General features: G+C 55.3%; 1 protein-coding gene across 1 annotated transcript in view; it reads right to left on the reverse strand.

Moving 5' to 3' along the window:
• Positions 1-210: 210 nt before the first annotated feature.
• pctp (phosphatidylcholine transfer protein) overlaps positions 211-13,468 on the reverse strand; it is a 125,785-nt gene continuing 112,527 nt past the window's right edge. The window contains exons 7-8 of the transcript XR_011592141.1: positions 7,050-7,182; positions 211-352 (exon numbers count right to left, since the gene is read on the reverse strand). The gene's annotated coding sequence lies outside the window, so the exon portion shown is untranslated. The remainder of the gene's footprint in view (positions 353-7,049; positions 7,183-13,468) is intronic.

Genomic DNA, 13,468 nt, shown 5'->3' on the forward strand with positions numbered 1-13,468 from the left:
GCGCCGCACTGTCGGAGGGGCATTACTGAGGGAGCGCCGCACTGTCAGAGGGGCAGTACTAAGGGAGTGCCGCACTGTCGGAGTGGCAGTACTGAGGGAGTGCCGCACTGTTATTCTAGGTCGTTGCTGGTAAGCGGGTACAGTACAAGATAATGACACCAGCTCAGGTTGCTGAGAAAGATCCCCGTCTCACACTGACACGTACCTGGCCGTTGGATCCACAGGCACTATGGTGTGTTTTGACCGCATGTCATGTGCCGAGGTCCTCTGCCGCCGTGGGAAGACCGGTGAGGGGGTGCACAGCCAGGTCTCCAGCTCTGCCAGCCTCACCTGGCTCAACATCACCAGCATCCTGCGACAACGAGGGAACAACTCAGATCAGAGACTCCCAGTCACTCAATGACTAAAGAAACGGGTCTTGATTTTAACGCGGGCCATGATCGGAGTGTGCAGGGTCACCCTATGAGGGGTCGGGGTGCGAGGGGCCGGGTTGCGAGGGGTCGCCCTGTGAGGGGTTGCCCTGAGAGGGGTCGGGGTGTGAGGGGTCGGGCAGTGCGGAGTCGCCGTCTGAGAGGTCGGGGTGTGAGGGGTCGAGGTGTGAGGGCTCGGGGCACGAGGGGTCGGGGCGCAAGGGGTCGGGACACGAGGGGTCAGGCAGCGTGGGTTGAGGCAGCGTGGGGTTGGGGTGTGAGGGGTCGGGGCATGAGGGGTCGGGACACGAGGGGTCAGGCAGCGTGGGGTCGGGGTGTGAGGGGTCGGGGTGTGAGGGGTCGGGCAGTGCGGGGTCGGGGTGTGAGGGGTCGGGGTGTGTGAGGTCGGGGTGTGGGAGGTCGGGGTGTGCGAGGTCGGGGTGTGAGAGGTCGGGGTGTGAGAGGTCGGGCAGTGCGGGGTCGGGGTGTGAGGGGTCGGGGTGTGAGAGGTCGGGGTGTGAGGGGTCGGGCAGTGCGGGGTCGGGGTGTGAGGGGTCAGGGTGTGAGAGGTCGGGGTGTGGGAGGTCGGGGTGTGCGAGGTCGGGGTGTGAGGGGTCGGGGTGTGAGAGGTCGGGCAGTGCGGGGTCGGGGTGTGAGGGGTCGGGGTGTGAAGGTCGGGGTGTGAGAGGTCGGGGTGTGAGGGGTTGGGGTGTGAGGGGTTGGGGTGTGAGGGGTCGCGGTGTGAGGGGTCGGGGTGTGAGGGGTCGGGGTGTGAGAGGTCGGGGTGTGAGGGGTCGGGGTGTGAGAGGTCGGGAAGTGCGGGGTCGGGGTGTGAGGGGTCGGGGTGTGAGGGGTCGGGGTGTGAGGGGTCGGGGTGTGAGAGGTCGGGCAGTGCGGGGTCGGGGTCTGAGGGATCGGGGTGTGAAGGTCGGGGTGTGAGAGGTCGGGGTGTGAGGGGTTGGGGTGTGAGGGGTTGGGGTGTGAGGGGTCGCGGTGTGAGGGGTCGGGGTGTGAGGGGTCGGGGTGTGAGAGGTCGGGATGTGAGGGGTCGGGGTGTGAGAGGTCGGGAAGTGCGGGGTCGGGGTGTGAGGGGTCGGGGTGTGAGGGGTCAGGGTGTGAGGGGTCGGGGTGTGAGGGGTCGGGCAGTGCGGGGTCGGGGTGTGAGGGGTGTGAGGGGTCGGGATGTGAGGGGTCGGGGTGTGAGGGGTCGGGGAGTGAGAGGTCGGGGTGTGAGGGGTCGGGGTGTGAGGGGTCGGGGTGTGAGAGGTCGGGGTGTGAGGGGTCGGGGTGTGAGGGGTCGGGGTGTGAGAGGTCGGGGTGTGAGAGGTCGGGGTGTGAGGGGTCGGGATGTGAGGGGTCGGGGAGTGAGGGGTCGGGGTGTGAGAGGTCGGGGTGTGAGAGGTCGGGGTGTGAGGGCTCGGGGTGTGAGGGGTCGAGGTGTGAGGGGCCGGGGTGTGAGAGGTCGGAGTCGGGGTATGAGGGGTCGGGGTGTGAGGGGTCGGGGTGTGAGAGGTCGGGCAGTGCGGGGTCGGGGTGTGAGGGTCGGGGTGTGAGTGGTCGGGATGTGAGAGGTCGGGATGTGAGGGGTCGGGCAGTGCGGGGTCGGGGTGTGAGGGGTCGGGCAGTGCGGGGTCGGGGTGTGAGGGGTCGGGGTGTGAGGGGTCGGGCAGTGCGGGGTCGGGGTGTGAGAGGTCGGGGTGTGAGGGGGCGGGGTGTGAGGGGTCGGGGTGTGAGAGGTCGGGGTGTGAGGGGTCGGGGCGTGAGGGGTCGGGGTGTGAGAGGTCGGGGTGTGAGGGGTCGGGCAGTGTGAGGTCGGGGTGTGAGGGGTCGGGGTGTGAGGGGTCGGGGTGTGAGGGGTCGGGGTGTGAGGGGTCGGGGTGTGAGGGCTCGGGGCGTGAGGGGTCGGGGTGTGAGAGGTCGGGGTGTGAGGGGTCGGGCAGTGCGGGGTCGGGGTGTGAGGGGTCGGGGTGTGAGGGTTCGGGCAGTGCGGGGTCGGGGTGTGAGGGGTCGGGCAGTGCGGGGTCGGGGTGTGAGGGGTCGGGCAGTGCGGGGTCGGGGTGTGAGGGGTCGGGCAGTGCGGGGTCGGGGTGTGAGAGGTCGGGGTGTGAGGGGCTGGGGTGTGAGAGGTCGGGGTGTGAGGGGTCGGGGCGTGAGGGGTCGGGGTGTGTGAGGTCAGGGTGTGAGGGGTCGGGCAGTGCGGGGTCGGGGTGTGAGGGGTCGGGGTGTGAGGGGTCGGGGTGTGAGGGGTCGGGGTGTGAGAGGTCGGGATGTGAGGGGTCGGGCAGTGCGGGGTCGGGGTGTGAGGGGTCGGGCAGTGCGGGGTCGGGGTGTGAGGGGTCGGGGTGTGAGGGGTCGGGCAGTGCGGGGTCGGGGTGTGAGAGGTCGGGGTGTGAGGGGGCGGGGTGTGAGGGGTCGGGGTGTGAGAGGTCGGGGTGTGAGGGGTCGGGGCGTGAGGGGTCGGGGTGTGAGAGGTCGGGGTGTGAGGGGTCGGGCAGTGTGAGGTCGGGGTGTGAGGGGTCGGGGTGTGAGGGGTCGGGGTGTGAGGGGTCGGGGTGTGAGGGGTCGGGGTGTGAGGGCTCGGGGCGTGAGGGGTCGGGGTGTGAGAGGTCGGGGTGTGAGGGGTCGGGCAGTGCGGGGTCGGGGTGTGAGGGGTCGGGGTGTGAGGGTTCGGGCAGTGCGGGGTCGGGGTGTGAGGGGTCGGGCAGTGCGGGGTCGGGGTGTGAGGGGTCGGGCAGTGCGGGGTCGGGGTGTGAGAGGTCGGGGTGTGAGGGGCTGGGGTGTGAGAGGTCGGGGTGTGAGGGGTCGGGGCGTGAGGGGTCGGGGTGTGTGAGGTCAGGGTGTGAGGGGTCGGGCAGTGCGGGGTCGGGGTGTGAGGGGTCGGGGTGTGAGGGGTCGGGGTGTGAGGGGTCGGGGTGTGAGAGGTCGGGGTGTGAGGGGTCGGGGCGTGAGGGGTCGGGGTGTGAGAGGTCGGGGTGTGAGGGGTCGGGCAGTGCGGGGTCGGGGTGTGAGGGGTCGGGGTGTGAGGGGTCGGGCAGTGCGGGGTCGGGGTGTGAGGGGTCGGGCAGTGCGGGGTTGGGGTTTGAGGGGTCGGGGTGTGAGGGGTCGGGCAGTGCCGGGTCGGGGTGTGAGAGGTCGGGGTGTGAGGGGTCGGGGTGTGAGAGGTCGGGGTGTGAGGGGTCGGGGCGTGAGGGGTCGGGGTGTGTGAGGTCAGGGTGTGAGGGGTCGGGCAGTGCGGGGTCGGGGTGTGAGGGGTCGGGGTGTGAGGGGTCGGGGTGTGAGGGGTCGGGGTGTGAGAGGTCGGGGTGTGAGGGGTCGGGGCGTGAGGGGTCGGGGTGTGAGAGGTCGGGGTGTGAGGGGTCGGGCAGTGCGGGGTCGGGGTGTGAGGGGTCGGGGTGTGAGGGGTCGGGCAGTGCGGGGTCGGGGTGTGAGGGGTCGGGCAGTGCGGGGTTGGGGTTTGAGGGGTCGGGGTGTGAGGGGTCGGGCAGTGCCGGGTCGGGGTGTGAGAGGTCGGGGTATGAGGGGTCGGGGTGTGAGGGGTCGGGGTGTGAGAGGTCAGGGTGTGAGGGGTCGGGGTGTGATGAGTCGGGGTGTGAGGGGTCGGGGTGTGAGGGGTCGGGGTGTGAGGGGTCGGGGTGTGAGAGGTCGGGGTGTGAGGGGTCGGGGTGTGAGGGGTCGGGGTGTGAGGGGTCGGGGTATGAGAGGTCGGGGTGTGAGGGGTCGGGGTGTGAGGGGTCGGGGTGTGATTGGTCGTCCTATGAGTGGTCGCTCTGACCATCATTTTCCAATCCTCTCTGGCTGCAGGTGTGGTGCCAGAGGATTGGAGGACTGCTGATGTGGTACCTTTGTTTAAAAAGGGAGAAAGGGATAGACCGAGTAATTACAGACCAGTCAGCCGAACCTCAGTGGTGGGAAAATTATTGGGAAAAATCCTGAGGGACAGGATAAATCTTCATTTGGAAAGACACGGATTAATCGAGGACAGTCAGCACGGATTTGTCAAGGAAAGGTCGTGTCTGACTGACTTGATTGAATTTTTCGAGGAGGTAACCAGGAGGGTCGATGAGGGCAGTGTGTACGATGTAGTGTATATGAATTTTAGCAAAGCTTTTGATAAGGTCCCACATGGCAGACTGGCCACAAAAGTAAAAGCCCATGGGATCCAGGGCAAAGTGACAAGTTGGATCCAAAATTGGCTCAGAGGCAGGAGGCAGAGGGTAATGGTCGATGGGTGTTTTTGTTACTGGAGGGCTGTATCCAGTGGGGTTCCGCAGGGCTCAGTGCTGGGTCCCTTACTTTTTGTGGTATATATCAATGACTTGGACTTTGAATGTTGGGGGTATGATTAAGAAGTTTGCAGATGACACTAAAATAGGCCGTGTGGTTGATAATGAAGAAGAAATCTGCGGACTGCAGGAAGATATCAATGTACTGGTCAGGTGGGCAGAACAGTGGCAGATGGAATTCAATCCGGAGAAGTGTGAGGTAATGCATTTGGGGAGATCGAACAAGGCAAGGGAATACACATTAAATGGTAGGACACTGAGAAGTGTAGAGGAACAAAGGGACCTGGGAGTGCAGGTCCACCTAGAAACATAGAAACATAGAAAATAGGTGCAGGAGTAGGCCATTCGGCCCTTCGAGCCTGCACCACCATTCAATAAGATCATGGCTGATCATTCCCTCAGTACCCCTTTCCTGCTTTCTCTCTATACCCCTTGATCCCTTTAGCCGTAAGGGCCATATCTAACTCCCTCTTGAATATATCCAATGAACTGGCATCAACAACTCTCTGCGGCAGGGAATTCCACAGGTTCACAACTCTCTGAGTGAAGAAGTTTCTCCTCATCTCGGTCCTAAATGGCTTACCCCTTATCCTTAGACTGTTAGACTGTGTCCCCTGGTTCTGGGCTTCCCCAGCATCGGGAACATTCTTCCTGCATCTAACCTGTCCAGTCCCATCAGGTCCCTAAAGGTAGCAGGCCAGGTAGATAAGGTGGTTAAGACTGCATATGGAATACATGTCTTTATTAGCTGAGGCATAGAATACAAGAGCAGGGAGCTTAGGCTTGAACTGTATAAAACACTGGTTAGGCCACAGCTGGAGTACTGTGTGCAGTTCTGGTCACCACATTACAGGAAGGATGTGATTGCACAGAAAGGGTGCAGAGGAGAATTACAAGAATGTTGCCTGGACTGGGGAATTTTGGCTATGAGGAAAGATTGGAGATGCTGAATCTGTTTTCTTTGGAACAGAGAAGGCTGAGAGGAGACATGATTGAGGTGTATAAAATTATGAAGGGCCTGGATAGAGTGGATAGGAAGGACCTGTTTCCCTTGGCATAGGGGTCAATAACCAGGGGACATAGATTTAAGGTAATTGGGGGGAGGTTTAGAGGAGATATGAGGGGAAATTTCTTCACCCAGAGGATGGTGGAGGTTGGGAACTCACTGCCTGAAAGGGTCGTAGAGGCAGAAACCCTCATCACATTTAAAAACTACTTGGATGTGCACTTAAAGTGCCGTAACCTACACGGACCAAGTGGGATTAGGTTGGATAGCTGTCGGTCGGCTGGTGCAGACACGATGGGTGAAATGGCCTCCTTCCGTGTTGTAAATATCTATGACTCTGACCAGCCACACAAATACTGTGGCCACAAGAACAGATCAGAGGCTGGGTATTATGCGGCAAGTGTCTCACCTCGTTACTCCCCAAAGCCTTTGCACCATCTACAAGGCACAAGTCAGGGGTGTGATGGAATAATCTCCACTTGCCTGGATGAGTGCAGCTCCAACAACACTGAAGAAGCTCGACACCATCCAGGACAAAGCAGCCGCTTGAATGACACCCCATCCACCTCCTTCAACACTCACTCCCTCCACCACCGGCGCACCGTGGCTGCAGTGTGCACCATCTACAAGATGCACTGCAGCAACTCGCCAAGGATTCTTTGGCAGCAGCTTGCAAACCCGCGACCTCTACCACCTAGAAGGACAAGGGCAGCAGGCGTATGGGAACACCACCACCTCCACGTTCCCCTCCCAGTCACATTTGGAAATATAATGGCTGTGCCTTCATAGTCACTGGGTCAAGATCCTGGAACTCCCTCCCTAACAGCACTGTGGGAGCACCTTCACCACACGGACTGCAGCGGTTCAAGAAGGCGGCTCACCACCACCTTCTCAAGGGGCAATTAGGGATGGGCAATAAATGCCGGCCTTGCCAGCGACGCCCACATCCCAGGAATGAATAAACAAAGTCGAACCACCTACAGCTGGTCTTCAACATGTAAGTACAGAACACCCCGCAACCCCCAACATTCGGATGTGAGGACCTGCTGACGGATGGCTGTGTCTTCCGTTATTGTTGGCTGGGCAACGAGACGGAGCCAGATGTAGAGCTCAGGAGCGACTGGTTCTATGTCACTCTAAAGTAGCTACCGATTTCAAACAGGTATCTGTTGCAAAACAGCTCCCCAAGTTGTAATCTACTTCAACTACAGGTACACCACTGTGATACGGTGGGCATTAGTCCCACCTTGACCGATCAGCCAAAGATACGGCTCACACAGCGAGAATCTCCAGCCTGGCAGAGAGACTGTAGGGAGTTGCGATTCCACAGAATTCTTCACAAACCCTTACCTTTCATCTCCCATCAGGTAGCGGTCGACACGATGAGCCTTTCCGTGCTTTGCCCACCCACAGCCACTGATTTCGTGTTTCAGATTAAAAGGCACTTTCACTCCCCCACTGACAAACATCTTCGCGATATCACCTGCAGGAAGAGAGAAGCAAGATGGTGAGTGTGGAGACACGAGCTGTACCACCCTGAGACGACTGGTCTAAATATAATCATAGAATTTTACAGCAGAGGGAGGTCCATCGTCCCTGTGCCTCGCTCCCTGAACGAGCTCTTCTCCTTAGTCCGATTGCCCTGCCCTTCATACAGTACTGAACCAGGAGTGTATTACCCCTTTACGCCACACAGCCCGTGTATAGTACAGAATCAGGAGTGTATTACCCCTTTACCCCACACAGCCCATGTACAGTACAGAATGTGGAGTGTATTACCCCTTTACCCCAATCACACAGCCCGTGTACAGTACAGAATCAGGAGTGTATTACCCCTTTACCCCACACAGCCCGTTTACAGTACAGAATGTGGAGTGTATTACCCCTTTACCCCACACAGCCTGAGTACAGTACAGAATCAGGAGTCTATTCCCCCTTTATCCCACACAGCCCGTGTACAATACAGAATCAGGAGTGTATTACCCCTTTACCCCAGTCATACAGCCCATATACAGTACAGAATCAGGAGTGTATTACATCGAAACATAGAAAATAGGTGCAGGAGTAGGCCATTCGGCTCTTCGAGCCTGCACCACCATTCAATAAGATCATGGTTGATCATTCCTTCAGTACCCCTTTCCTGCTTTCTCTCCATACCCCTTGATACCCTTAACCATAAGAGCCATATCTAACTCCCTCTTGAATATATCCAATGAACTGGCATCAACAACTCTCTGCGGCAGGGAATTCCACAGGTTAACAACGCTCTGGGTGAAGAAGTTTCTCCTCATCTCAGTCCTAAATGGCCTACCCCTTATCCTAAGACTATGTCCCCTGGTTCTGGACTTCCCCAACATCGGGAACAATCTTCCCGCATCTAACCTGTCCAGTCCCATCAGAATCTTACATGTTTCTATGAGATCCCCTCTCATCCTTCTAAACTCCAGTGAATAAAGGCCCAGTTCATCCAGTCTCTCCTCATATGACAGCCCAGCCATCCCTGGAATCAGTCTGGTGAACCTTCGCTGCACTCCATCAATGGCAAGAACGTCCTTCCTCAGATTAGGAGACCAAAACTGAACACAACATTCCAGGTGAGGCCTCACTAAGGCCCTGTACAACTGCATTAAGACCTCCCTGCTCCTATATTCAAATCCCCTAGCTATGAAGGCCAACATACCATTTGTCTCTTTACCGCCTGCTGTACCTGCGTGCCAACTTTCAATGACTGATGAACCATGACACCCAGGTCTCGTTGCATCTCCCCTTTTCCTAATCTGCCGCCATTCAGATAATATTCTGCCTTCGTGTTTTTGCCCCCAAAATGGATAACCTCACATTTATCCACATTATACTGCATCGGCCATGCATTTGCCCACTCACCTAACCTATCCAAGTCACCCTGCAGCCTCTTAGCGTCCTCGTCACAGCTCACACCGCCACCCAGTTTAGTGTCATTCACAAACTTGGAGATATTACACTCTATTCCTTCATCCAAATCGTTAATGTATATTGTAAAGAGCTGGAGGCCCAGCACTGAGCCCTGCGGCACTCCACTAGTCACTGCCTGCCATTCTGAAAAGGACCCGTTTATCCCAACTCTCTGATTCCAGTCTGCCAAGTAGTTCTCTATCCACGTCAGTACATTACCCCCAATACCATGCGCTTTGATTTTGCACACCAATCTCTTGTGCGGGACCTTGTCAAAAGCTTTTTGAAAGTCCAAATACACCACATCCACTGGTTCTCCCTTGTCCACTCTGCTAGTTGCATCCTCAAAAAATTCCAGAAGATTCGTCAAGCATGATTTCCCTTTCATAAATCCATGCTGACTTGGACCAATCCTGTCAATGCTTTTCAGATGTGCTGCTATTTCATCCTTAATGATTGATTCCAACATTTTCCCCACTACTGATGTCAGGCTAACCGGTTTATAATTACCCATTTTCTCTCTCCCTCCTTTTTTAAAAAGTGGTGTTACATTAGCTACCCTCCAGTCCATAGGAACTGATCCAGAGTTGATAGACTGTTGGAAAATGATCACCAATGCATCCACTATTTCTAGGGCCACTTCCTTAAGTACTCTTGGATGCGGTCTATCAGGCCCCGGGGATTTATCGGCCTTTAATCCCATCAATTTCCCGAACACAATTTTTCGCCTAATAAGGATATCTTTCAGTTCCTCCGTCTCACTAGACCCACTGTCCCCTAGTACATTCGGAAGGTTATTTGTATCTTCCTTCGTGAAGATAGAACCGAAGTATTGGTTCAATTGGTCTGCCATTTCTTTGTTCCCCATTATAAATTCACCTGAATCTGACTGCAAGGGACCTACGTTTGCCTTTGCTAATCTTTTTCTCTTCACATATTTATAGAAGCTTTTGCAGTCAGTTTTTATGTTCCCTGAAAGCTTCCTCTCGTACTCTATTTTCCCAATCTTAATTAAACCCTTCGTCCTCCTCTGCTGAATTCTAAATTTCCCCCAGTCCTCAGGTTTGTTGCTTTTTCTAGCCAATTTCTCTGCCTCTTCCTTGGCTTTAACACTCTCCTTAATTTCCCTTGTTAGCCACGGTTGAGCCACCTTCCCAGTTTTATTTTTACTCCAGACAAGGATGTACAATTGCTGAAGTTCATCCATGTGATCTATAAATGTTTGCCATTGCCTATCCACCGTCAACCCTTTAAGTATCCTTTGCCAGTCTATTCTAGCCAATTCATGCCTCATACCGTCGAAGTTACCTTTCCTTAAGTTCAGGACCCTAGTTTCCGAATTAACTTTGTCACTCTCCATCTTAATAAGGAATTCTACCATATTATGGTCACTCTTCCCCAAGGGGCCTCGCAAAAAACAAGATTGTTAATTAGTCCCTTCTCATTACACATCACCCAGTCTAGGATGGCCAGCTCCCTGGTTGGTTCCTCGACATATTGGTCGAGAAAACCATCCCTAATACACTCCAGGAAATCCTCCTCCACCGCATTGCTACCAGTTAGGTTAGCCCAATCAATATGTAGATTAAAGTCATCACACAGCCTGCGTACAGTACAGAATCAGGATTACCCCTTTACCCCATCACACACCCCATATACAGTACAGAATCAGGAGTGTATTACAAGGTCCCACACAAGAGATTAATGTACAAAGTTAAAGCACATGGGATTGGGGGTAGTGTGCTGACGTGGATTGAGACCTGGTTGGCAGACAGGAAGCAAAGAGTAGGAGTAAATGGGTACTTTTCAGAATGGCAGGTAATGACTAGTGGGGTACCGCAAGGTTCTGTGCTGGGGCCCCAGCTGTTTACATTGTACATTAATGATTTAGACGAGGGGATTAAATGTAGTATCTCCAAATTTGCGGATGACACTAAATTGGGTTGCAGTGTGAGCTGCGAGGAGGATGCTATGAGGCTGCAGAATGACTTGGATAGGTTAGGTGAGTGGGCAAATGCATGGCAGATGAAGTATAATGTGGATAAATGTGAGGTTGTCCACTTTGGTGGTAAAAACAGAGAGACAGACTATTATCTGAATGGTGACAGATTAGGAAAAGGGGAGGTGCAACAAGACCTGGATGTCATGGTATATCAGTCATTGAAGGTTGGCATGCAGGTACAGTAGGCGGTTAAGAAAGCAAATGGCATGTTGGCCTTCATAGCGAGGGGATTTGAGTACAGGGGCAGGGAGGTGTTGCTACAGTTGTATAGGGCATTGGTGAGGCCACACCTGGAGTATTGTGTACAGTTTTGGTCTCCTAACCTGAGGAAGGACATTCTTGCTATTGAGGGAGTGCAGCGAAGGTTCACCAGACTGATTCCCGGGATGGAGGGACTGACCTATCAAGAAAGACTGGATCAACTGGGCTTGTATTCACTGGAGTTCAGAAGAATGAGAGGGGACCTCATAGAAACATATAAAATTCTGACGGGGTTAGACAGGTTAGATGCAGGAAGAATGTTCCCAATGTTGGGGAAGTCCAGAACCAGGGGTCACAGTCTAAGGATAAGGGGTAAGCCATTTAGGACCGAGATGCGGAGGAACTTCTTCACCCAGAGAGTGGTGAACCTGTGGAATTCTCTACCACAGAAAGTTGTTGAGGCCAATTCACTAAATATATTCAAAAAGGAGTTAGATGAGGTCCTTACTGCTAGGGGGATCAAGGGGTATGGCGAGAAAGCAGGAATGGGGTACTGAAGTTGAATGTTCAGCCATGAACTCATTGAATGGCGGTGCAGGCTAGAAGGGCCGAATGGCCTACTCCTGCACCTATTTTCTATGTTTCTATGAAAGGCGGTGCAGGCTCGAAGGGCCGAATGGCCTACTCCTGCACCTATTTTCTATGTTTCTATGTTTCCCCTTAACCCATCACACAGCCTGTGTACAGTACAGAATGAGAAGTGTATTACCCCTTTACCCCACACAGCCCGTATACAGTACAGAATCAGGAGTGTATTACCCCTTTACACCAATCACACAGCCCGTGTACAGTTCCGAATCAGGAGTGTATTACCCCTTTACCCCAATCACACAGCCCGTGTACAGTACAGAATCAGGAGTGTATTACCCCTTTACACCAATCACACAGCCCGTGTACAGTACAGAATCAGGAGTGTATTACCCCTTTACACCACACAGCATGTGTACAGTACAGAATCAGGAGTGTATTACCCCTTTACCCCAATCACACAGCCCGTGTACAGTACAGAATCAGGAGTGTATTACCCCTTTACCCCACACAGCCCGTGTACAGTACAGAATCAGGAGTGTATTACCCCTTTACCCCACACAACCCGTGTACAATACAGAATCAGGAGTCTATTCCCCCTTTACCCCACACAGCCCGTGTACAGTACAGAATCAGGAGTGTATTACACCTTTACCCCACACAGCCCGTGTACAATACAGAATCAGGAGTACCCCTTTCCTCTGTGTACAATACAGGGTAGGGGTTAAAGCAATGAAGTGCACGTGCCAAGCTGTGCCAGATTCTGAAGGTTTGTATCCTCGGACATCAGCGGGTAATTAAAGATTACCAACAGCGAGAATCGGAGTCTGAGAGGGCAGGGCAGAGGGCGCAGGGCGTGTAATCCCAGGGTTACAGCCGCCGCCCTTTGTTGTGAGCTTACAGCCCGAGTACTGAGTGTTCCAGTTCTGAGCCCATTCTCAAAGCAGGACTGTATCCCTGCCCTGAACCCACAGACCGTTTGTAAGACAGGCAGCACATTCAATGATCGTTTACCATCAGGCCCGTCTGTCTGAGCTGCCGATGGTTTCGGGAGCCCGGTGACGATTCTCGTGGTGACGTGACCAGGCTGATCCCAGCTGTCCGGGGGTTCCTGGTCTTGCAGTTCGAGGGATTACTTTTCGACAAGAGAGCACCGTCAACGTAATACTAATCACTGCAGCTCGGCCCTCAGCCTGAGCCCAGCCTGCGTCCCACACTTTATCCTCGGGCAGCACCGGGATCTGGATCGTATTATTTCTGCTCCACACAATCGATGCCCAGACTCGCTCCACATCCTGTTGCTTTGATGTCACTTCAACTGAAGGAAGAAAACTCCTAATGAAGGACACGTGTCGCTCGGAAACAGGGAACGAAGGAAAGCATTCCGACTGGAGCCTCCCTGTGCCGTTCCCGCTGACCCTGGGAGGGACACACTCCCCCCGCTGTCCCTGGGAGGGACACACTCCCCCCACTGACCCTGGGAGGGACACACTCCCCCCACTGTCCCTGGGAGGAACACACTCCCCCCGCTGACCCTGGGAGGGGCACACTCCCCCTCCTCCTCCTGGGAGGGACACACTCCCCCCGCTGACCCTGGGAGGGACACACTCCCCTCGCTGACCCTGGGAGGGGCACACTCCCACTCCTCCCCTTGGGAGGGGCACACACCCCCTGCTCAGAGACTCACTCTCTCCTGCCACTGCAACTTATAGCTGTGTGGGACAGTAACAGGGTGGGGGGGTGGGAGGAGTGGTACAGTTTCATATGAGGCACAATGGTGTAGAGGTTATCTCATAGTATCATAGAAAATTACGACACAGAAGCGGGCCATCCGGCCCATCGTGTCCGTGTCGACCGAAAACGAGCCACCCAGCCTAATCCCACCTTCCAGCTCTCGGTCCGTAGCCCTGTAGGTTACGGCACTTCAGGTGCACATCCATGTACCTTTTAAATGTGGTGAGGGTTTTTGCCTCTACCACCCTCTCAGGAAGTGAGTTCCAGACCCCCACCACCCTCTGGGTAAAGACATTTTTTTCTAATCTCCCCT

This window comes from Pristiophorus japonicus, unplaced genomic scaffold (genome assembly GCF_044704955.1).
Source record: "Pristiophorus japonicus isolate sPriJap1 unplaced genomic scaffold, sPriJap1.hap1 HAP1_SCAFFOLD_648, whole genome shotgun sequence".
Classification (NCBI taxonomy): domain Eukaryota; kingdom Metazoa; phylum Chordata; class Chondrichthyes; family Pristiophoridae; genus Pristiophorus; species Pristiophorus japonicus.